This window comes from Euprymna scolopes, chromosome 25 (assembly GCF_053919585.1).
Source record: "Euprymna scolopes isolate OS-2025 chromosome 25, ASM5391958v1, whole genome shotgun sequence".
Lineage (NCBI taxonomy): Eukaryota > Metazoa > Mollusca > Cephalopoda > Sepiida > Sepiolidae > Euprymna > Euprymna scolopes.
The window spans coordinates 67,950,263-67,975,434 of NC_136506.1; the positions used below are offsets into that span (position 1 = coordinate 67,950,263).

The 25,172-nt window shown below is 34.5% G+C and overlaps 1 protein-coding gene across 1 annotated transcript in view; it reads right to left on the bottom strand.

The window, feature by feature from the left end:
* Nucleotides 1-25,172, bottom strand: part of LOC145247222 (uncharacterized) — a 341,528-nt gene that overhangs the window by 246,745 nt on the left and 69,611 nt on the right. The window lies entirely within an intron of this gene.

The window sequence follows — 25,172 nt, forward strand, 5'->3', positions numbered from 1 at the left end:
GTTTTCGATAGAACTGAGGTCTGGAGATTGTGCAGGCCAATCCAAACACGGAATGTCATGCTCTTCCAGGAACCTCTTGACATTAACAGCTGTGTGAATGGGAGCATTACCCTGCATGAAGATGGGATCACCATCACAATTCTGTCCAAAGTAGGGTAGAAAACGCTCAGTGAACATATTAATGTACTTGGTCGAATTAATTCGACCTATCAAGCGAACTATAGGCCCTGGATCATTGGTATTAATAATGCCCCACATTGTATAACCTGGAATAATAACAATTACGATTAAAGATAATTTGTTGCCTGTTAGTGGATGTTTTAAACTGATTTAGCTGGTTTTAAGCGAATTTGTTGCCGCGGACTTTCTTTTTGCCTCCTCAATGTGAAGTTATTTTTTAAATTGACGTAAAAACTAGAATATTTTAATTAAAAGTCAGACATGAACAGGTAAAATCATAGAAGAATAAAAGGCGAATTTTATGAGGTATATGTTGTTTAAACAGTTACATAAAATTTAGCTTAAATTTGCAGTTTTTGAAATATATATATATATATATATATATATATATATAGACGATAAACACAATTATATAAACACGAATCAAATGAGGTGTATGTTGTTTTAACAGTTACATAAAATTTAGCTTAAATTTGCAGTTTTTGAAATATATATATATATAGAGAGAGAGAGAGAGAGAGAGACGATAAACACAATTATATGAACACGTATACGCTTTGGTCTTTGCTGCATACACATATAAGTAATATAACATTATAGATATTTACTCATTGATGACGGAACGAGAGCATGCTACTTTAAGTAGATTAAATAAAGGATTTAGCTTGAAATTTCTTGCAGATTCCCAAGTTCGACAAAAAGATTAACTTATTCGACAGAAAGATTCACGAGTTCGTAAAGATTACGTTGTGAAAATGACATTCAAGATAAGAACATCGGTCATAAGAATCCAAATAATACAATTGCAAGTATCTTAATTATCTAATGATCCGTTGTAGTCATATTATGCTACCTAACAGTCATTTAAAATACTCCAACACATGGTCGTCTATCATCAACAAATACTGGCTCATAAGTAATCAAACTTTGTTCATTTCAATAATTATCCTATAATATATTCATCAAAATCAAACCTACAATCTAATTCTTATCATAAACTAGCAGGGCTACTCGACGTTATCCGGGGCAACAGTGTAACCTATTTCTATTAAAACTTCTCTATCTCTCTATCCCTCTCGCTATATTCTCTTTCTATTTCCCTATACCCCTTCGCTTCTCTCGATAGACATACAGACATACATACACACAGACACCTCTTCTTTATATGATACAAATTAGTAAATATTTTCTTTCTAAATAAAAATTCTTTCTACATAAAAATTAGTAAATATTTTCTTTCTACATAAAAATTCTTTCTACATAAAAATTAGTAAATATTTTCTTTCTACATAAAAATTCTTTCTACATAAAAATTAGTAAATATTTTCTTTCTACATAAAAATTCTTTCTACATAAAAATTAGTAAATATTTTCTTTCTACATAAAAATTCTTTCTACATAAAAATTAGTAAATATTTTCTTTCTACATAAAAATTCTTTCTACATAAAAATTAGTAAATATTTTCTTTCTAAAGTACATAAAAACACTGTAAAACAAAGAAGGAATAGTTTATTATATAAATTTAAGATATTATTAATCGAGAGCAACATCGATCACGAATTATTGGGTGTTTGTTTTGTAGTTTTTAACTTCTAACTAGACATAAAAAAATGCATAAACACAAACAAGTGCTACTTATTTATATACTGGCAGGCAGTCCGGCGTTGCATGGTCGTAAACTGCACATAAATATCATATTTTAATTCATACAGAAACCAAGACATGTGCATGCGAGTATTATGTTTTTCTAAACGGTTCACTGCTTGCAAGTAAAAAGAAAATACTCGACCTGAGATCGAAACCAAAACCTAATGACAGTGAGTCAAGTACGATAAGCATTAAGCTAGCTTGTCACAACCTTTAAAATATGTTTTCAAACCTATTTATTCTTAACATAAGAAATATGTCATGTGACCGATTCACGCATGCGCATCCATGAAACAATGGCAAAAAGATCAAAATCCAATGACCCTCCCCCCAAGTACATTTTTTTTCAATTTTGACCCGTTACCAGCCCGTTTCTTGGATAAAAACCAATAATAAAGTTTGTCACACGTCTGAATTGCCTACATACGAAATTTTAAGTCTGTAGATAAAACATTTGTTGAGTATATAGGTTGAGAATTGTCCTCACACACGCATTCTCACTTTTAAAGATATGTAGATACATCATGCGTCCTCAAACGAAATACTCTGAACAATAATAATTGTTTCTTTCTACTTAATGTGTTATTTTTAAATAAATAAAAAGATTTGGCGCATCATCTGTTTCAATCAACGTAATATTTGCCAAGATTAATAAAACCAGAATAAAGTAATCTTAACATTAATTTAGCTACGCGAAGGCTATGTCAAGCTAAATGTAAAAAAGTATGGCGGCTATATGCAAATACCGAGCTGTGTGCAAAATGACGTCACCGTGAGCAAAAAGAAAAAAAACTATATAGGACATTCGAGAGAATATAGGTCAAAGAGAAGAGCACAATCTCGTTTTATTCGGGAATGTGCCCGGAAATAAATGTTGCTGTTACAAAAAAGGTTGCGACGTACTCTGCATACAACCTGTTATGTCCCGGATACCTACGTGTGTATCGTTACATTAAGAGTAAAAGGCGTACAAAATATTGTATTTCACGTGTATATCAACAAAAATAATATTTCAAATGTATACCAACAAAAATTACATTTCAAATGTATACCAACAAAAATGATATTTCAGATTATATCAACAGAAATGTTCCTATTTACAATGCCTCCCCACAGGAGTTAGACACCAGAGTCGTTTTTTAAAGTGGAGAAAAGGAACAAAAATAAAAATTGTCTCAGTCGTGAAGGATTTCTCCTCCACTAACAGAGAACAAGAAATTGAAGTGCAGCATCTGAAGAACAAATACTACACTTTGATCTTGATGTTATTTAAAATGTATACCAACAAAAATGATATTAAAGATGCATACCAACTTAAACGATATGTCAGATGTATGCCAACAAAAATGATATTTCAAATGTATATCAACAAAAATTATATTTCAAATGTATACCAACAAAAACGATATTTCAAATGTATACCAAAAAATGATATTTCAAATTATATCAACAGAAATGTTATTTCAAATGTATACCAACAAAAAGTATATTTAAGATGTATACCATGAAAAATGATATTTCAAATGTATACCAACAAAAATGATATTTCAAATGTATACCAATAAAAATTATATTTAAGCTGTATACCAACAAAAATGATATTTCAAATGTATACCAACAAAAATGATATTTCAAATGTATACCAATAAAAATTATATTTCAAATGCATATCAACAAAATGTTATTTCAAATGCGTACCAACAAAATTATATTTCAAATGTATATCAACAAAATATAATTTTTTAAATGTATACGAACAAAAATAATATTTCAAGCGTATACTAACAAAAGTGATAATTTAAATGTATACCAACAAAAATTATATTTCAGATATATACCAACAAAAATGATACTTAAATTTAAGCGGTACAGACCAACGAAAATGCTTTTGATTAAATAGTAGCGTGAGGGATCAATGAAGGTGCTATTAAACATTAACGTAGCGGATGAAAACCTTAAATTTGGTTTGGATCAATCATGACAGACTAACGAAAATGCTTATTCAAACTTACGCATGATAGAACAACATATATTTTACTTTAAAATAGAAAGTGACAGACTAACGAAAAATTAAATTGAGACAAACGTGACAAACCAACAAAAATACTATTTCAAACTTAAACATGATAAAACAACAAAAATACTGTTTCACACGTAAGCGTGGCAGACCAGCGGAAATGTTATTTTAAAACAATGGTATGATTAACAGATCGACCGCACAACCGACAGAGCTTCTTAGAAGCATCCATAGTCGGGTGTAAAAATGGACGTTATATACATTTCATCTATCGTTTGATTTTTTTCGAAGACTTTTGATTTGAACACTGACCTGGTTCAACTTTATATACTGGAAATAAAAGGTTTCAAATTATTTAAAAGTTGATCTCTGAATCATCTGAATGTTTTGACAAGTAATTGAGATGAGGCGAAATGACGTTTTCTTTTTTAATACGCCTGTCTGTGATAAATAGTTTCATTAAAATGTCAAAACATTCATTTGTTTAAAGAGAAATAAATGGAGTTTGGATGTACTATCTCAATTTCTGTTGCCCTGCTCCCGCTTTCTTTCTTTTTTTTTTCTTTCTTTCTCTGTCTGTCTGTCTGTCTGTCTGTCTCTCTCTCAATATATATATATATATATATATATATATATATATACATATATATATAATATACATATATATATATATATATATATATATATATATATATATATATATATATAAATTTAAGGTTTTCTTCCGCTACGTTAATGTTTAATAGCACCTTCATTGATCCATTACGCTACTATACACACACACACACACACACACACACACACACACACACACACACACACACACACACACACACACACACACACATATATATATATTTATATATATAAAATCTCAAGTGTTTTTCTGATTCAAAAACTGTACCAATCAGCATCAAAATAAAAATTCTGATAGATTTCCACACTGCGAAAATTTGGAATATAATGTTTACAGTTTATATTTTCACGCTCTTTAAAAGGGTCATGCGGCTGAGGGGGTTATAAATTGACCTTTCGTTTCGTTGAAAACTAAACTCATTTCGAATTTTTACACAATGAAATATTACATTCAAATGCACCTATTCTTAAAGATTACTTCTATATTTTGCCCCCACCCCAAAAGTTGCATTATTTAAAAAGGAGGAGGGGGAAAATGAAAGTATCTTAGAGTCCCTTTTTGACCGGACGCTCCAAGGGGACATAATGGAGACCGTCCAATCATAGACATACATGTTCCTTCGTCTTGAACACTGCTAAAACAGTTGATGACCGTCGCTCGTCTGCTCAGCTTAATAGGGTTTATTTTGTATCATTTCGTATTCAGATTCATGACTTAGTAAAAGTCCTAAGTAATCCGTAATTATTTTCTGGGTCTTGCTTGCGATAAGGACTGAACCTTTTACCTCCAAAAGAGTGCAACTTACAACTGAATTTACCAAGTACTTTATCCACTACGCCACGAGTTCTTGTTATGGACGGCTGAACGGTAGCATGTTACCAATGTGGATTAAATAAAGGATTCCGAAATTCCGTGAAGATTCCCGAGTTCGATGGAAACATTTCCGAGTTCAACAGGATACACATAAAGAAGGTCGGAGGTTAGTTCGACCGAAACGTTGTTAAAATAACACTGAAAATGAGAACAGTAGTTTGAAAAATCCAAATAATACGAATAATCAATTTTTATCTAAAAAGATTCAGAAACGTAATAGCTTTTATAATTTTCTCTTCGAGTAATTCATTCAGGAATTCTTCGCACGAAACATGTTGCAATGATGCTGTCCGATAAAATAGAGATTTACAAAAGAGAAAACCGAAATGATATTAGTAGACAAGTTGTGCCCGTTGATAGGATCCGGGGTTCAGAAAATAGCACTCTGACGTTACTTGTCTTATCAATCCGTGGTGACGAGTTGTCTCACTCGTCTGAAGATTGCGTAAATACCTGATGCCGTCTTCAGCCTTTTTGACATTATCCGCTTGTCATCTACGAAGATACAATGAGATTGTCGTTGTGGACGGGTCTTATGGATTTATAAAATAGAAAATTATTGTAAATAATATGATACAAATGCGCCGGAGACGTCTTTAAGTCGAGTACTGTTGTCACATCTAGGGAGGAGCTACTCAGAGTATCCTTTCCTGTCTTGACAGGGTTCAAAACTTAGTAGGTGATATTCTTTCCTCCTCCCTGCAATCTCTTTCTCACAAAGACATTGCAAGCCTATCTTGCTCTATCGTTATTTTCATGCTAAGTGCTTGACTGAGTTTCAATTCTATGGTTCATCTTGCAAAACTTTTGCAACTAACACTCATCTAACTACAACCACTGCCAATCACTCTCTATACATGCCTAAATCTAGACGCAAATACATGAACTAGAACTGCTCGCCTGTGGAACTCTATATCGTGTGATTGCTTTCCAGCTGACTACAACATGGTAGTTTTCAAGTCTGATGTAAACACGTTCTTTCAAAGCCGCCCCCTTCAATAATGAAGTTCTTCTTAATTTCCACTACTACCGACCATTACGGTGTTGTCTCGTCAACTGTCGCCCATTAGCCCTTATTCTCGAGTGGCAGTCAAGTATTGATAAACGGTGACACTTTTGTTAAAGAAGACAGAAATGAAATAGATTATTTCCAAAACATTGAAATAAATGAAAGAAATGGAAGATTAGGTAACAGCTAGAGTGATAAAGCAGTGAACCACCCTTTTTTCCGTGATGTTATGCCAGCAATATCCCGGCGGCTTACGTAAACTAATAAGATCAATGTTTAAAACGCACGAGAAACAAGCAGAATAGAAAATGTTTATTGTATGGTAATTTCAATGAAGAAAAATGGAAATACAATAAATAAAAATAAAAATACCAACACTCCATGAATATGTTTTTCTTTCTTTTTTTTTGTAAAATAATGCGTAGCAACAAATGAGAACATATTTTTTCTATTAAAGTTAGCACTATTTTCTTAGGGATAATTCTAATAAGTAGCTATGAAGTTTGTTCAGCATTTTTTTTCTTGGTGTGTTGCTTTGGTACCTTCTACATTCTCTCCACATGATTCGTCGTAGGGTCTACGAAATACAGATGGTGGTTCACCGTTAGGTGCTGGAACCCTCTGAACCTACTTTGCTTTAGGCTTTCCGACAATCTGATAAGACCTTGGTCCCCGGTAGAATGTACGTTTTTATGATACAATTTACTAATTGTCATAAGTCGGCGATTTACGTAAACTGCTGGAATATTCACAGGTCGTTCATTGCATAAGTGTCAAAGTATGTTATTTTAAAGTAAATATTCTGTTAAAACTGTAAGATTGCGTTGGGAGTTCATCGATTACTTGTAATTTTTCGAGTTGACACGTTGTATGTACTTGTTCAGTGACGTCTCTCTTTTTTCTTCATCTTCTTCATTGTCATTTTTGGTATGCCACCCGAAAACTCACAGTGAAGTAACCGCAGAATTTTGAACAAGTGAAGCTGTATTTTGCACGTACTGTCTAAACGGGGACATCCGAAAAACAATGTTTACTTTATTATAACATTAAAATCGGGTTTACGTCTTTGTTAACAGTAAGTAAATGAATCTTGACCTGATTCACGCTTGCCTTTTATATAAAAGAATATTTTAACACAGTCCGTATACTACAACATCTTTTTTATAAAGATGGTTTATTTAAATACTTTTACATTTGTTTCTGATTACTTTTAAAATACTTAAAACACACACACACGCACATACACACACACATATATACATATATATATAGATATATAATAGTAAGTTATGAAGATATATATAGCAATTAAGCTACGCAGAATAGTCCGCATTTCATTCTCATGAGAGTTCGTCAGGCTTATATTTTCATAAATTACTACCTATCTCTACGTATCTATTGAGCACTGTCGAAGTAAATACTGAAAAATTTACGCATAAAATTAATTCTTTGTATATTAATTTATGTGATTAAATGAAGTAATCACACATACACACACACACATACACACACACACACATATATATATATTGGTGATTTTTTTAAACGATAAATACGGTTAAGTATCGTCTTCGTCCATATTCTATTTGGATGTAGATAAACATTATATTTTTTTAATTATTTCCAAAATAGTTATCTACCGACATGCATGTTTCGAGGTTGCGACCTCTCATAAGGATAGCTCGACTGTATCTCTTAAGGAATCTGTTGCGTATGGAAGGGGACAGATCCCGGTAATTAGAAAAACAAGTAAACAGGTTTGAAAATAATATTTATTAAAGGGAAAGGTTAAAATCGAACGCAATAATCAAAAGTTAAAAAGAATACATATTGCAATTTAGATGCGACGCTAGGAATGTAGAACAGTGGCCAATATATTATATTAGCAATAACTATACAATTAGCTAGGTTAGAGCGAGTAGAATCAGATAATGTAAATTAAGGAATATCTTTGTTTTTCCGAAAACGTGTGGAGGCATATGTAATACGTAAATCCACGTAAGGAGGATCACATGTCTCAGCACTTTTTGGCGTCACAAAGAAAGATAGTTTACAAATATTCGGTTAAGTCGAGTCAGTGAGGAGAGCAGTAAGAGAGAAAAGTCTGAGGGGAGTGGAGTGAGCTGAACCCTTTAGGAAGCGAACCAGAAAGGGAAGCAAGATAATGCAATTCTGCAAGGCATGCGAATACTTCATCATCATCATCATCATCATCATCATCAACTAGAAGAACAAATATCGTCATGTTATTTGTAAGTCTTCGTTTGTCATCATTCAACCTGAAAGGTAATGTATTTTGGTGATTCGTCTTTGTAAAAAAACATTTATATGTAAAACCCTCTCAAAGTGTGAACTGTCTGTCCCCCCGCCTTAAAAGTGTTAATTGTATTCCCATGATAAATAAGGTATCTCCCTATTAGTGTGTAAAAAGAAGTGTTCATTTCACATCTCTCTCACATCTATATTCCTTCTACTACAAATAATGAAATCAATAAGTACTTGTCACCTTCGTCGTTGTCGCCGTATATACCGTTATATAAATGTATCATCGTCTGTTATATGTCTCCGATGTGTACACCCGCTATTCTACACATTCCCTAGAAACTACCTTCTTCGAAGGTAACCAGCTGAATTTCGCTGTACTTATAATATGGGCGTTGATCTAAAAGATTGCCGTGGTTGACCGATCAAGGTACATGTCTTTCGGAAGCGAACCAGAAAGGGAGACAAGACAATATAATTCGGCAAGGCAATCGCATTCCTGATCATCATCTCATCCAATTGAAAGAATTAATATCATCATGTTATAAGTAAGCCTTTGTGTATGTTGTGATCCTGACAGGTAATATGCTTTTGTCCATCGTCTTTGTAAAATTACATTTATATGTAACACCCTTCAAAAGTGTCAACTGTCTTTCCCCCTCTTCAAAAGTGATAACTGTCTATCCCCATCATAAATAAGGTATATCCCCTGAGTGTATATAAAGAACTGTCCATTTCACATCTCTCGCTTATCTATATTCCTTCTACTACAAATAATAAACGCAACAAGTAATTGCCATCGTCATTGTCGCCGTATACGCCATAATATACGAGGGGCGTGCAATAAGTAATACCCCTGACCCACTTCCAGTTGTCTGATCTAGCTGAAATTTTGCACGTGCAATGATTTATGTCTCTACGGGTTATGTGACAAATTACAGCTCTGAACTAATTGTGGTTTCTGTTTTACAGGTGTTTGAACTGAGTCAGGTGTGAAATGGAGCCTATTGAATGTCGAGCAGTGATCCGGTTTTTGTATTTGAAAGTACGCACACCACAGGAGACTTTTGATGAAATGAAAGAAACTTATGGTGATAATGCCCTATCATATGACGTTGTAAAACGCTGGCATCGTGAAGTCAAACATGACCGGAAGTCTGTGGAAATAGCTCCCAGACCTGGTCGCCCCCTTCTGCCATTGATGAGGCATCTGTCCGTCAAGTTGAGGCTGCCATTTTGGAAGATCGGCGCATTACTATTCGCCAAATAGCCCAAGATATCAAGATTAGTACAGGGTCTGTGGAAACTATCATTCATGACCATTTGCATATGCATAAGGTGTCTGCCAGATGGATTCCCAGGTTGCTCACACTATTCCAGAAGCCAGAACGCGTCGAGTGCTCGAGGATTAATTTGGAGATGTGCCAAGAAGATGAGTCAAAGTTTTTCAAAAGACTGATTACACAGGATGAAACCTAGGTCCATCACTATGATCCAGAGACCAAAGTCCAGTCAATGCAGTGGAAGCACTTGGACTCACCACCTCCAAAGAAGGCAAGGGTGCAGCCCTCCACTGGCCAGGTCATGCTCACAGTCTTCTGGGACTAGGACGGAGTAATGATGACAGATTTCCTGGCAAAGGGTACCACAATTAAAGGAGCCTATTATGCTTCACTTTTGAGAAAATTAAGGGAAGCTATCAAAATCAAGAGGCGGGGCAAGATCAGCAAAGGTACCCTCCTCCTGCGGGACAACGCTCTGGTCCACAACTCGCATTTCGCCAGATCAGAAGCACGGGCGTGTGGTTATGAAATTATCCCCATCCTCCCTACTCTGCTGACCTTGCACCCTCTGACTTTCACCTCTTCCCAGCCATGAAGTTGTTTTTGAAAGGAAAGCGTTTCCCAGATGATGCAACCTTGATTTCTGAAGTCACGTCGTGGTTGGAGGACCAACCTGGGGTGTTCTACAAAAACGATCTCAAGAGCTGCATCAAATGATGGGAGAAATGCATAACTCTGGGTGGTTCCTATGCAAAGAAAGACTAATAACTGTGCCAAGTTTCGTTGCTCTACTGGGAAGTGGGTCAGGGTCATTATTTATTGCACGCCCCTCGTATATGAATCATCGTTCCTGTTATATGCTGTTATATGAATCCCCCACTGCGCAACAAATCGAACCTCGGACCATGTGTACTATAATCTGACGCGTTTAACCGTTACGCTACATAATCTTAGAAAAATTTACTGTTTTAAAAATAATAAAAACTAATGAATAATATTTATTTACGTCCACATAGAATATGTGCGATTTTCCAAGTCAAAACCGACGATACTTAACCGTAATTATCATTCCAAAAATCAACAAAAAATCTATATAAGTTTATAAATGATTAAAATAACAGTATACTTGTCTAGGATTTCGTGACGTAACGGTTCAACGCGCCGGACCATAATACACATGGTCGGGGGGTTCGATTCCCCGAGAGACATAGTCGAGCTACGCTGCTCAGAGATAGATACCTCGAAACATGCATGTCCGTAGATTACTGTTTCAAAAAATAATAAATAAATAAATATTATTTATCTGCGTCCAAATAGAACAAGGGCGATTGTCTAAGTAAAAAATGAGCTTCGAGTCGAAGACGATACTTAACCGTATTTATCGTATTAAAAAAATCAATACGAAATCTATCTATCTATCTATCTATCTATCTATCTATCTCTCTCTCTCTCTCTCTCTCTCTCTCTCTCTATATATATATATATATATATATATATATATATATATATATATATATATATATATATACTAGCATGGGTACCCGGATGTTTGGAGGTGTATGCTAAGCAAGTAGAAAAATGATTTTAAAAAAAGGTCAATTTGTTAAACTTTGACCCCTATTATAACCTCTTAACATTTATTGTTTTGGGCTCAAATTGCGCTATTAAGTTAGATCCATGTCCAAGGAACCTATATCTAAAATTTCAAGTGTTTATACCCAAAATTGTCGAAGGAATTTGCTAGAGTTCTCAAAGGTCAAATCGTTCAACTTTGACCCCTTAACAGCCAAATTTATCGCGAATACCAATCACATATATTTTCCCAAATCTCCGTACCCTGTATCTCAAATTTCGAGTCTGCAGACTTAAAATTGACAGAGTTATTACGTAGGTAAACGTACACACACAGACACATAGACACACAGACAGACACGTTCACTTATATATATATATATATATATATATATATATATATATATATATATAGAGAGAGAGAGAGAGAGAGAGAGAGAGAGAGAGAGTGAGAGTACGGCATTAACTGAAACTGAAACGTTAAGGGGTCTACCCACAAAGCTAATTGAGATAATCATTAGCAAACGTTGGAAATTAAGATATTTATTAGTTTTCAGTGCTTAAAAGTGAAAGATCAAAACAGATTATTAAACTTGAGAGAACTTGAATGCCTACTGGAGGGAATTATACACTGTCCTCGAATGTCTAAATTTTCTTTGTATAGGGGTTAGTCAGAACAACCTGGCATGAGAATATTTTTATCTACAAGTAAACCCTGACTCAATATTCAAATAGCATAGTATTTGCCGCCCGAATAAAATCTCCTCTGTATGGTTAGCCATACTTAAATGATACACTTTCTTCAAGAGATGTTACCTGGAATAACAGCGCAAAGCTAGATACTCCAACAGAATACATGTATTCTTGTCCTGGGATCCAGTAATACTAGGAGACCACAAGAAAGGTTTACTATAACATAATTAAATGGTCAATTGCGGAGAGGAAAATTATATCCTCAACTTTTTTACTAACTCAGTGTTTGAAGGTTAAAGGAGAACTTTAATGGAATATTCAAATATTTATGGATCTCTTATAGAGATTAGGTGTCAGCCCAGGAAGGGGGCCACGTGATTCGCCTGAAGTAAAATAAAATAAAAAGAGACGACTACAATGAAACTTGACCACTCCCTAACGAAATATTTGTTTTCTCTACTCCAAGAAATTCATTATATTAGATATTATGCATTCACAGAGCAACGTAAATCAAGAAAATATAAACTGCGTGTTTGTATGTTTTCGACTTTGAAAGTTTTTGTTGGGCATATGAACACACTGCCCGTTATATAATACAAAGCGTTTACTTTAACAATTTATACTGGGTGGAACGATAAAATTGTCATCCATGAAAAGATGACATGATTCCATTTCCATTTGATGAAACCGGTTTTCTTTTCTTGCTGCAGACGATCTACAAGTTGGCCAGTTGTGCACAAATCCGTAGAGCGATAGGAGCTATATATCATGTCTGAAAGTAACAGAATGTTCAACGAACGAGATTGGAGATGCACCGCTGTACAAATCATGTTCTCTACAGATCCAAGTCAATGCCATATTAACTTAATTAAACATAGTTAAAACTAAAAAATATGACACATTCATATTTTTTCATGTTTCTGTAAATAACTATATTTTTAAAATAGCTAAACACGTCGACAAAATAAATAACATAGTAACGTAACTAAACATAGTTGAAAAGATATATGATTAAATAATTTAAAAAATTGATAAAAAAGTTTACGTGTGTTGTATATTTTTATGAAACGGCGTAAAAAATATAAACCTAAAATATAATTGAAAATTATATCGATTCTGTACTTCCATACTTCAATTGAGAGACGCAGGTGCCAACTTCCGGTGTATTTGAAAGTTGGTGTCTTCCATTATTCACCACTAGCGAGGGGTACCCGGCGTTGCCCGGGTGTTTGTAGGGGTGTGTAGTGTTAAATAAAAAAAAACCGGGGGGGGGGGTTAGGATCGAAGCCGAACCCCTGAGGCGAAGGTTGAAAATAAAATCGGCCAGCCAGAAGTGAAAGATGTTTGAAAGTCGTCGAGCGTTACGACGACGACGATGACGATGTAAGCATTGTTATAAGCGAAGTAAGAAAAGAAAACAACGTTTTAATTAAGCGGGGGGGGGGTAAAACACAAATTAAAACAGAAAAACGAACGAACGTTACGTGAAAAATGGCTTAAATAATACAGGGTTCAATATTTAAATGTAAAAAATCGAAAAAAAAAAAGACATCTCACACCACGATTCGAACCCAAAACGTTTAGATAATGAACCAATCCTTAACTACCTACGCTAAAGCGGCGTATATAAAGTTTGTTTGGTTTATCAATTATTAAAAGTAAATCAGGTCACGACGTCATGACGTCATCTGACGCATGCGTTGTTGACCCTTCCCCTGTCGAATCTGTCTAGACATCTCTCTCTCTCACTCTCTCTCACTCTCACTCTCTCACTCTCTCTCTCTCTCACTCTCACTCTCTCTCTCTCACACACTTCGTCTGCCTTACTCTAAAGACTGGAAAATGGCGTCTGGTTGTTTTTATTTTTAAAAACTTCGTTCGTTAATATTTTTTGTAAGCGTATTTTTTTTTACTTCACATGTTTGGCTTATTATTTTTCGTTTAACTATCGAGTCTAACTATTTTGAATGTGGTAATAACTTTGGTAACGTTGCCATAGCGTAGAAGTTCATAGTTTAGCTTTAATTAATTTTTTTTACCGATAACATTTTTAAATTGTAAATTAAGACCGCCATTAGAGGTTGCTGACGTCAAGATCACGTGATATGACTCAGCGGGTTTTAAATACAAGTTGACCCAAAATAAACGGCCGCGTGTATACTTTATGTAGAAGAGTTGGCGGCCGTATTTTTTTGGGCAGTTATAAATCGATTTAAAAATATGTAATGTTTAACATTAAAATATCACTTTTTTGGGGGCCCTCCTCCCTGCAGAAAATCGATCAGTTGACGCACTTTTGATGGTCACTTTGGGCCAATTTTTCGATATTTATCGTCCGGAAGGTGGGGTTTTCATATGAGACCAAGTTTGTGAATTTTTGTTGTGTCTGTCAAAAGTTTTTAGCAGACACACAAACATACATACACACAAACAAACATACACACATTTTCGCTTTTATATATATATATAGACTAGCGAGGGGTACCCGGCGTTGCCCGGGTGTTTTTTGGGGTATGTGAAAAAACCCCGAAAATGTGAAAAAAAAAACGAAACCTTCACGACGCGCAGTTGTGTTTATAAAAAAACAGGTGCGCGTTTTTGATTGACGTGACGGCGATAGGTATTCAGCAGTTATTTTGTGCGGGACAGTTTGAATGAGGTGAATAAATCGGTTTGTTTGTTTTTAAAAATCCGCTCCCTGTTTATTAGGAGGAGCGAAATGAAAGCTAGAGTCTGATATGACGAAGTCGACATTGAACAACCATTACTTAGCTCTCTTGAGACAACTGGCTTCCGGCATGTAATTAGAGTCGAGTTTCGCTTTTTTTTATACCGAAAACCGAATGTAACGCGTGCCGATGCGGGAAATGTCGAATAATTAACGTTTGAAAGTCAATAAAATTAAATAGACAGGACAGCTCCGTGGGTAACTCTGAGATATTACGATTTATAAATGATATAAAAAGTTTTAAGAAGTTGTGAACCGAGCAAGCGCTTCTCTGAAAGAAGCCTTTTGTGGACATCGAGGAAAAGCGTACATACATACATACATACATACATACATACATACATACATACATACATTTTCGCTTTTATATATATAGATTACCCAAAATAATTTTATATTTAAAGCTTTTAAACGAATCAGAATCGTTTCCGGTAATTGTAGCGGACCAGAGAATTCAAAACAGAATTGTTCTATCACTAGTGTCAACTCTACTCTCGCAAACACACACACACACACACACACACACACACACACACACACACACACACACACACACACACACACACACACACACACACACACACACTACTGATATATATTTTTAATACATAAAAGATATTTTATAAGATACTGAATTCCCCACCCTTCAAAAATGCCAGCCACACATACATTCGTTAATTAAATTCACAATCCTATATATATATATATATATATATATATATATATAGGAAGTCTCGAAATAAAGACGAAACGTTGATGAACACATAATACGGTTTGTTGAAGTTTCGAAATAAAGACGAAACGTTGATGAACACATAATACGGTTTGTTCCTTTTTATTTCTCTATTTTGTCGGAATACTATTTCCATTATTTTCATCATATATATATATGTATATTTATACATACATATATATATGTATATTTATACATACATATATATATATATGTATGTTTATACATACATATATATATGTATATGTATATATATACATATATATATATATGTATATATATGCGATTAAAAATAAAATAAAAGATGATAAAAGTTTATGTATTTTTATATATTGTTATTATAAAGGAGTGAAAAAATAAACATACAATATATTTGGAAATTGTATCGATTCTGTGTTTCCATACCTGAATTTAGAGACGCTTGTGCCAACTTTCGGTTTGCTTGAAAATTAGGCTCTCTTTTTATTCACCATTATCTTATCTTTTAAATTTTATTTTCGTATTACCTTAAATCTTATTCAATACATTTTCACAAACGTAAAAAACAAAAAAACAAACAAAAAAAAAAACAACTATACACTCGTGATGGGGCGGGGCATGATCTATAGATCTTAAATTTAGTGGTTGTTTAAAATCAATAAATATTTATTATTTTATCATTAGTACTATCAATTGTAAATAACTTTTAATCCTTTTATGACCTGAATTATAATGTAGATGATTAAAAAATATTTAATTTTAATTTTCAATGGCGGCATACAAGGCGTGCTTAAATCAATTCCTACTTTATTCATGCCATTATATTAATTTATTTACAACTTAACGAAGTAGTTCAATAAAGTCATATGGGGTTAAACACCGACAAAAAAATCGAAAAGTCGTTTTTGACATCAGAAAATAGGTACAAATTTTCGGATTTTTTCGATACCAATTCCGAAACTCTAAGAAGTTGCACTTTTTTCGATTCCTGATTCCAATTGCTCATTTCAACAATACAAGACCATTTGAAACTTTTGCGTTGACTAGTGTAACTTTTGCTAGTAAAACCAAATCTGACTCGGCCACTGGAGAGAAAACGAATTTCCCAAGTCAAACGATCAGTATAAGCGACTGTGGCGCAATAGCAACCGTTTCCGAAGAGATCGGTATTCTAAATTTAGTACGGTTCTTCCTGTGTTCAGGCCAAAACCATTTCGATGTTTATTAAATAGATTAGCTGCGATCAATGATAGACGATTCTAATCCGAGCGACCGAATCGTGCACGCACTGACATAAGCGCACGACCACATCCTCAACTCACATACCGGCAGACACTCCTTCGACCGATATAAGAACAAGCAGAGAACGATAGGTGCATCGGAATATCGATTAAGCCAACCATTATATTTTGAGATGCGCCCTTGAATATCTGTAAAAACGTTCTGTCTGTCGGTTTGTCTGTTGGTTGGTTGTTTTTTATGGCATATCAACTCTTTTCAGGTGATTTAATGCTGAATCCAGTGATTTTGAAGCAAAACATTTTAATAGAATTTTTTTTTCAAGTCGATTTCTATTTACCCGGTCGTAAAGTACGCTTAAATATGATATTTTAATTCTTTCAGATTTCATATATATATAATTATAGAGTTAATGTTCTATCGATTTTTATATATTATAAAGTTTCAATTTCAAAAATAAAAAAACTATATCAATATGACTAGGGTGAATTAGCTTGAACCGAAACCGAAGAAAAAACTTCTGAAAAAAACGTGTATATATATATATATATATATATATATATATATATATAATCTGATTTCCTTCAGCTATAATCGCAACCGAAATCAACAACAATTATTTATAGAAATAATAGATGACTTAACTGCAATCAGCTATAATCGAAACTGAAACGGAAACTTATGAAGAATTCTTGGTAAAATTATTTATGACATGAAATGAAAGTACTTAACGATTGAACGATCCGGACGTAAGCGTAACACAGAAAATAACAGACACGCTATCGTATTAATATATAGATGATTGGTTTATGAATAGAGTTGCCCAATTTTAATGGAGAAATACTCTTACAGAATGGCAAACATATTGCAACAAAGTGAGTTTATTTTTGAGGTCGCAATAAAAAATATAACTTTTACAACAGTCTGTCTAGTTTGCCGGTAATGTAGAAATTATATCAAAACGCCTTTTCTTTTTGCAAATCGATTGTGCAAGACGAATAAAATGCTGGTGGAACGACAGGGGACTTTGTTGTCGTAAAGTGAGAACAGATGAGACAATGATGACAAAAGTAGATAAATAGAATCGGAACAAGAGTTGAGAGTGGATGAAACGGCGGCAACTTTTTGTTTTGATTTCCAATGTTTGAAGAGCACCCAGATTACCGGTGACCTCATAGCCATTCTGAGTGCGAGCTTAAGCGAAAAGATGCGTTCAATAATTTCCAAAAGAAAACTGTGTGTTAATACTAGGGGCCCTGCGCCAGTAAGTAATATTCAGAAAGAATTGTGTTCAGACACAGGCGACGTAATGGTCAACTGAGGTCAAAACACGGTAGATAAAATGAAGTACATTGATCATAAATTGCAAATAACGCTGTTTTTCAAGGGAGAAAAAAGTTTGCAAATCAGTTCTCTCCGGGAAGCTATACGAACGAAATGCGGCCAATAATGTAGAATAATTTTATATATATATATATATATATATATATATATATATATATATATATATATATATATATATATATATTACTTCAATGTATGTCCGTCTGCTCCCTGCATTTCTTAAGTTAACATATTACGTTTAAGAAGTAAAAAAATTATCAAGGTATATTAGTTTCTCTCTCCCCTAAGTCTATTCTCTTCAATAAAACCTTGAAAATGCTTAGGGAACGTCTCCTTGCATAGCAAGTTTTATCAAATTCAAACAGGTTTATTAAAGTTAAACAGACGAGGCGACTGACAACCACGATCATGAAATGGGCACGATGAAAAAAACAACCCGTATAAACACCACGCATGTACAAAGACTTTTATTTGCTCATTAATGAAAACATTTAACCATTTTTTCTAGTCTAAAATAAAAAATTATTTGGTTAGTAACATATAAGTTTGGATCGAAATACCAGTTCTGGTGTTCTGTAGTGTTGAGATATCATTTTCGTTAATTTTTTCACGCGAAAATGTCGCTGTTAGTTTGAAATATTATTTTCTCTCACAAAAAATAGCAGTGTTGGTTCGTCTCTTAGGCTAAAGTCGGGACAACAATTTTCGTTGGTCTCCTATTTACAGCGTTAAATAACAGTTTCGTTCGTCGGTCACGTTTGACTCGGAAATAAAATTTTCCTCATCACGCATCACTATAAAATAGCATTATTCTTAGCCTCTTAAGCTTAAATTTGTACAAAATTTCCCGATAGTCTACCATTTTAACAGTTTCGTTGGTCTGTCACGCTGAAGCTTGAACTTTTAAATGGTCTGTCATTAGCAGGTTTGAAAAATCATGTTCGTTGCTCTCTGACGATATTGAAAAATTATTTTCGTTTATTTTGGATGTTGAAGTGTGAAATATCATTTTTGTGGGTCTGTCAGACTAACGTTTGAAAAGGTATTTTCGTTGGTTTCACACTTTTATGCGTGAAATAGTATTTACTTGGCCACATTTAAATTTGAAACATTTTCATGATATTAGTAGGTTCGGATTTGAAATACCATGTTCGTCTTTCTCTCTCTCCCTCTCTCTCTCACTCCATCTCTCTTTTTCTCTTTTTCTCTGTCTGTCTGTCTATCTATCTATCTATGTAAAGTAATATTACTCTTATCTCGTGTCTTAAATTCCGACACACATAATTTAAACTGTTTAAGTTTCCCCCTAACACTCTGGCGTCAACAAGTACTCGCACCGTAGCTGCTGTTTATATCTCCTCGTTTTCTCCAGCCTTCTGTTTGACTCCAACCTTCGTGTTCATTTGCTTTTTAAAGCTGATTAGGATTCGATGGAAAATCAAAAACGTTCGCGACACTTATAAAACGCTTTTATTTTGGCTTTCACATAAAAAGAATTAGAAAAATATACAAAAAGATAAAATCAAATAAAATCTCTGCTATATTTTACAATGTTTGTTTAAATAAAATGCCTAAATACACACACTGTCCGCCCCTCTCTTCTCCCCTCTCTTTATATACATCATATCTCTCTCTTTTATCTATCTATCTATCTATCTATCTATCTATCTATCTATCTATCTATCTATTCATCTATCTATATGCATATATATGTATATATATAACAACATACTTTTAAATTTTATATATAAATATATATATATATATATATATATATATATATATATATATATATATATATATTAACACCACCGTACAAGGAACATACACTTATATTGTTACTCATATTTAAAATGTTTGGCATTTATTAATAAAAAAATTGCATGTAATTCTTTCGGCACTATTTTGGCATAAAATTATATAATAATTCATTAATTATAATTTTGCACAATTGGTCAAGCTCATCAAGGCATAGAAAACACAATTTTTTTAAAAGTCTTCACATCCTAAGAATACTATGACGTCGATACTTCTGAGAGTTTCTGCATCTTATAGATTCAATCTTGTCCTACTGCCGGATCAGGTTGGTTGAGACAAGAAAATGAGGCTGGCTCTGCGCAAAGCAGCTTCACTTTAAACAAACCCTCGCCCCGTGTCATCATCAACTCAAGGATGATAAGATAATTTCCCTCGTTAAATCAGACGAACATGCATTCATCTACCGATAAGTTTTAAAAGACATTTTTATTGATCACCCATACTATAATTTGATAATTAGATTTTAGTTGGTCTGCGACTATTAAATGAGAAATAGTATTTTCGTTGTTCCGGCATATCGAAGTTCAGAATAGCATTTACTCTTGCTAAGAATTAAATCGCATTTTCATCGCTAAAACGTACATTCAATTGACGCAAGTTAAGAATTTTCGTTCGATTCATATCGATATGCAAATATGATTGATTTTCTAATCAGTCATCGGACACACGATCGATATTTCTATAACTACTCAAATATTTCGATGGGAAAATAACATGACCTGCATGTTTCAAATGGATACAAATATAGAGAAAAAAGATAGACCTATATGTTTCTGAGTTTAATTCTAGTTACTGGGAGTGTTCATTAAGTATTTCTGTGACCAACTTTCAGTTGTGTGTATGAAATTATATACACATTAGAAAAACCCATCACAAATTTGTCTACGTTTCAACAATGTTGTGGTTTCAGGCCGAGTTAAAATAATTAAATCATTTTAAGTCAGTCTTGAACCCCTGACAATAAAAATAATTGAAACGTAAATTAACCCATGTTAGTTTTCTGTAATATTTATATAATTTCACGCATAATAGCTTTGCATTTATGCTGAGCATTTTTGAATATCGGTTTTGTAGTTCAATACATGTGAACTGATTTAATATATATTTGTATATACAGTAATTTCATTTTTTATAATTAACATAAACAATGGATCTATAGCTCAATAAAGTACACATTACTATATCTGAAAGTATAATTTCATAAATGAGAAAGTATTCAGAAAGGGTATTTAATAACATGTGTTCTGAACTGTTATGGCTCTGAATTAGCCGCGCTATAAAATGGACAACAATGTTAGTCAAGACGTGTATTCATAAAGAACAAACCAAAGATTACAAAATAAAAAGAGTGTGTTTGTGTTCCACCGAGCAAGTGAGGTGAACTCCGGGACTATAGTCCTACCTGGGATCGTTAAGAGTTTCGGTTTATATGGACGATGGTTGAGTTCATTCAGAGGGTGGTTCCTGCACAACATGAATATAGGCAAAAACAATTGTATGAATGCAGGTGTATTTTTAGAATAAAATTGGAACATTTGTTTTATATATAACTAGCCTGGGTGCCCGGCGTTGCTCGGGTGTTTGGAGGTGTGTGTTAGGCAAAAAAAAAAAAAGACAAAACAAACAAAAAGTTGTAGTAGGCAGGCAGGCTCGAACACGTGACGCGGATGAAAGAAAATCTGACGTCTTACCCGTAGTCCATGATGCGATCGAAAGTTGGGGACGTCGGAAGTAGGCAAAGTCAATCTAACCGATAATATAACTTGCAAAAATGGCTCGCAAAAAATCGATCCCTTCTTGTAGAAAACCGCCCAGTTGAGGGTGATGGAATTAATGTTTAGGCCAATTTTTCGATATTGTAGTCCGAGACATCACGCTTCAGAATGGTACCAATTTTTATCAAACGTTTTAGGCATACATACATACATACATGATGATTGCAACGTCTTGTCAGACGAGTGCCACTCCCTCAGACATTTAAAATCCATGAGCCCAAATGTCTGAGGGAGTATCTATACAAATATGATGTTACAGAGTCTTAGCTTTGTACGACAGCTAAGTCTCTCTCTCGGTTCAAAATGTTGAGATCCAGCAACAAGCAAGAGCAAGATAGCCAGCAACAAATTAAACTGCAGACCAGCTTAATGCGGGTACTGGTCTTCCGCTTTATGGTTTTTTAAATCAGAGATTTGCTTCTCCTAGAAAGGTTGCCTTCACCACGGCTTACGGGAGCCATCTCTACCCCAATACACATATACACACACACAAATATACACGGTGCTAGTTGGCCGTTGACCCAGAAAAAGAGTTCATTCGCCCTTTGGAAGGTCTTGTTTTTAATCCTTCAGGGAGACTAGCCACCCTCCTCACCAAACAAGTCTGGTGGGGGAACCAGTTTAGTCGCCGGTGACCCGACCATGAGGAAGGTAGTACTGGGTTACATGGTACCAGTAGCATATGACATGACCTGGCAAGAAATACATACCTACATAATACATACATACATACATACATACATACATACATACATACATACATACATTAAAACAGACATGTGAGATTTATATTATAGATGATTATATTGTTGTAGTTTGCTACAAGTTAATCCAATGAAACTCTATTGTTTATAAAAATGTATTCAAGAAAAAGTAGAAATGCATTATTATATTTTATTTATTTATACAAACACTTTAGAAAATTTATTACTAGGAATCAAAATTGGTTAAATGTTTTCGCATAATGATGAAATGCGTGTCATGGTTAGCTGATAAAAAGAAATCACATCGAATTACATGTGTGAATATACAGTAGTGATTTCAAAAGTTTTAAAAAATAAATTCGATGCCATCAGTTAGAACCAAATTAAAGCATTCAGCTTTTAATGGTATTCTCTACCATCTATATTAATAGCACATGCATATCAAAACTTTACAAATTAAAGCAGTTAAACGTAATAATGTATATTTGCGCATGTGTAGAGCATACACATTGCCTCAAACTACGCCAGTCAAGTTGTAAGTTTTCCATTTTGATTCCTTATATATTATACTAGAAGGCCGCCCGACGTGGCCCAGTCGTAAAATACACTCAACTATATTTTAATTTATTCATATTTTGTATCTTTTTTTACAAAGGAGTCATCACTTATCAAGGCCAGAGGCCACCCGAGGATAAGGGATAATAAGTGTACAGTGGTAAATGGGACAATGACGTAGCAATTGCTAGTAGTGGAAATTTGGCAAATTGGATTACTTAAAGGGGAACGGCTCATCAAGAAGTTGTTTACATTGGACTTGAAGACGATCATGTTATAGTCAGCTGGAAAGCAGGAAAATGGAAAAGAGTTCCATAGGTGTGCAGTTCTAAGAAAACATCTTTGTTCGTGTAATCTACGTTTAGGTTAAGGCGAGAATAAAGAGTGGGGGAAATTATTGATAGTGCTTTCAGCTAGACGAGTGTTTCTCGTGAAAGTTTGGCGAGGGGGACCATAGATTGGAGCTCAGACGATCACTTACCATTAAAATAACGATAAAGCAGAGACAAGCTCGCAACGTCTGTTCTGTGAGAAAGAGGTTGCACGGAAGAGAAAAGGGTATCTCCCACTAGGCTACGAAGTCTATTTTGAACTCTCTCAAGGCAGGATAAGCTTTTCTAGTAGCTCCTGTATAGATGTGACAACAGTACTCCATACTTGGACGTAAGTGGCTCTTATATAGGTATAGAATTGCATCAGCAGTGACATATCTACTGGATCGATAGAAGGATCCCACTACTTTCCCAACGACCTTCGCAACAGAGTTGGTGTACGTGTTTCATTTCATATCAGAAGTAATGTTCAAGCCCAGGAACTTGTCAAAACATAGGGCCTCCCCAAGACGTGGGCCATTCATTTCAGTTGTTGCTAGATGGGGATAAGAGCGTTGATGATGTAAAGACAAAATCTTGGTTTTAGATGCATTAAACGTAACCAGTCACCTCTTTCCCCATTGTACCACACGCTCAAGATCAGAAGAGAGAGAATCAGAGAGAACTCAGTCGTGTACGATCTTTTATGTACTGCCATAGATGGTAGTGTCGTAAGCATAAATATCTACGAATGAGCTAAGGATATGATTTGGAAAATCATTGATGTAGATTAGGAAGAGAGTTGGGCCTAGGATGGAACCCTGAGGGACTCCAGCATTAATACTGTGAAGGTCTGATTTCTGCCCATCAACCATTGCTCTTATGAATCTATCAGAAAGAAATGATTTAATAATTGAAAAGACGTTTCCAGCTCTACTGTGACACAATGACGTAGCCCTTTTGGGGGAGCTGGGGGCTCTATATTAATAAACCTTGTGCCTAACTTGGTCTGTACTTGTGAGGTGTAGATGTGTTAAGCAGGTGTTTGTGATTTTGAAAATGTTCTGGTATGACTCAAGCCAAGCATGACAGTTTGTTTATAATATTGAACCAAGGCAAAACGATATAAGACCTTAGAGTTTGAAAGATACAACCCGAAAGCACTAATGAGTACAAAAACAAAACAATGTTCCAACGTTATGTATGAATGTCCCCTTCCTTCCGTCTCTCTCTATCTCAATGAAGAAAGAGAGAATGAAATATAATTCTGTTGTTTTAAACAGTTGACGCTTGCATTCTGGAGTCGGCGGACGCGACATAGCATGCGTCTGGTTTCAACTGGTCTTTATAAAAATATGCTCCTCATTAAATAAATTATATATATTTTTTATCAAAATGCATTTGTTCACTATTTTTGTACAAGCGTTCGATGCCATGAGAAAATGCCTGTAACGACGCAATGAAGACAAGAAGCGACCCATGCCAGCCAGTTATAGCCGACGACCTATTGATCCGTTGTGCTGATGTTTCCATGTGCAAATCGTTAGATATCTTTGGATATCGTGTCTAACACCCGGGGAGCTGGTTGCGTTCCCAGGACGTTCCTCAAATAAGTAATTCTCCCCAGGAAGCAATAGTGCCATAATACCGTAACTAGAAATCTTGTGAAGTAGACCTTTATGCCATACTTTATCAAAGGCCTTTGACATGTAAAGAGCAACTGCCCTAGAAAAAAAGCCTTCGTCAAGAGATTCACTAATCCTATGAGATATAACCGTACGCATATCTGCTGTAGATCTAGCAGAACGGAAA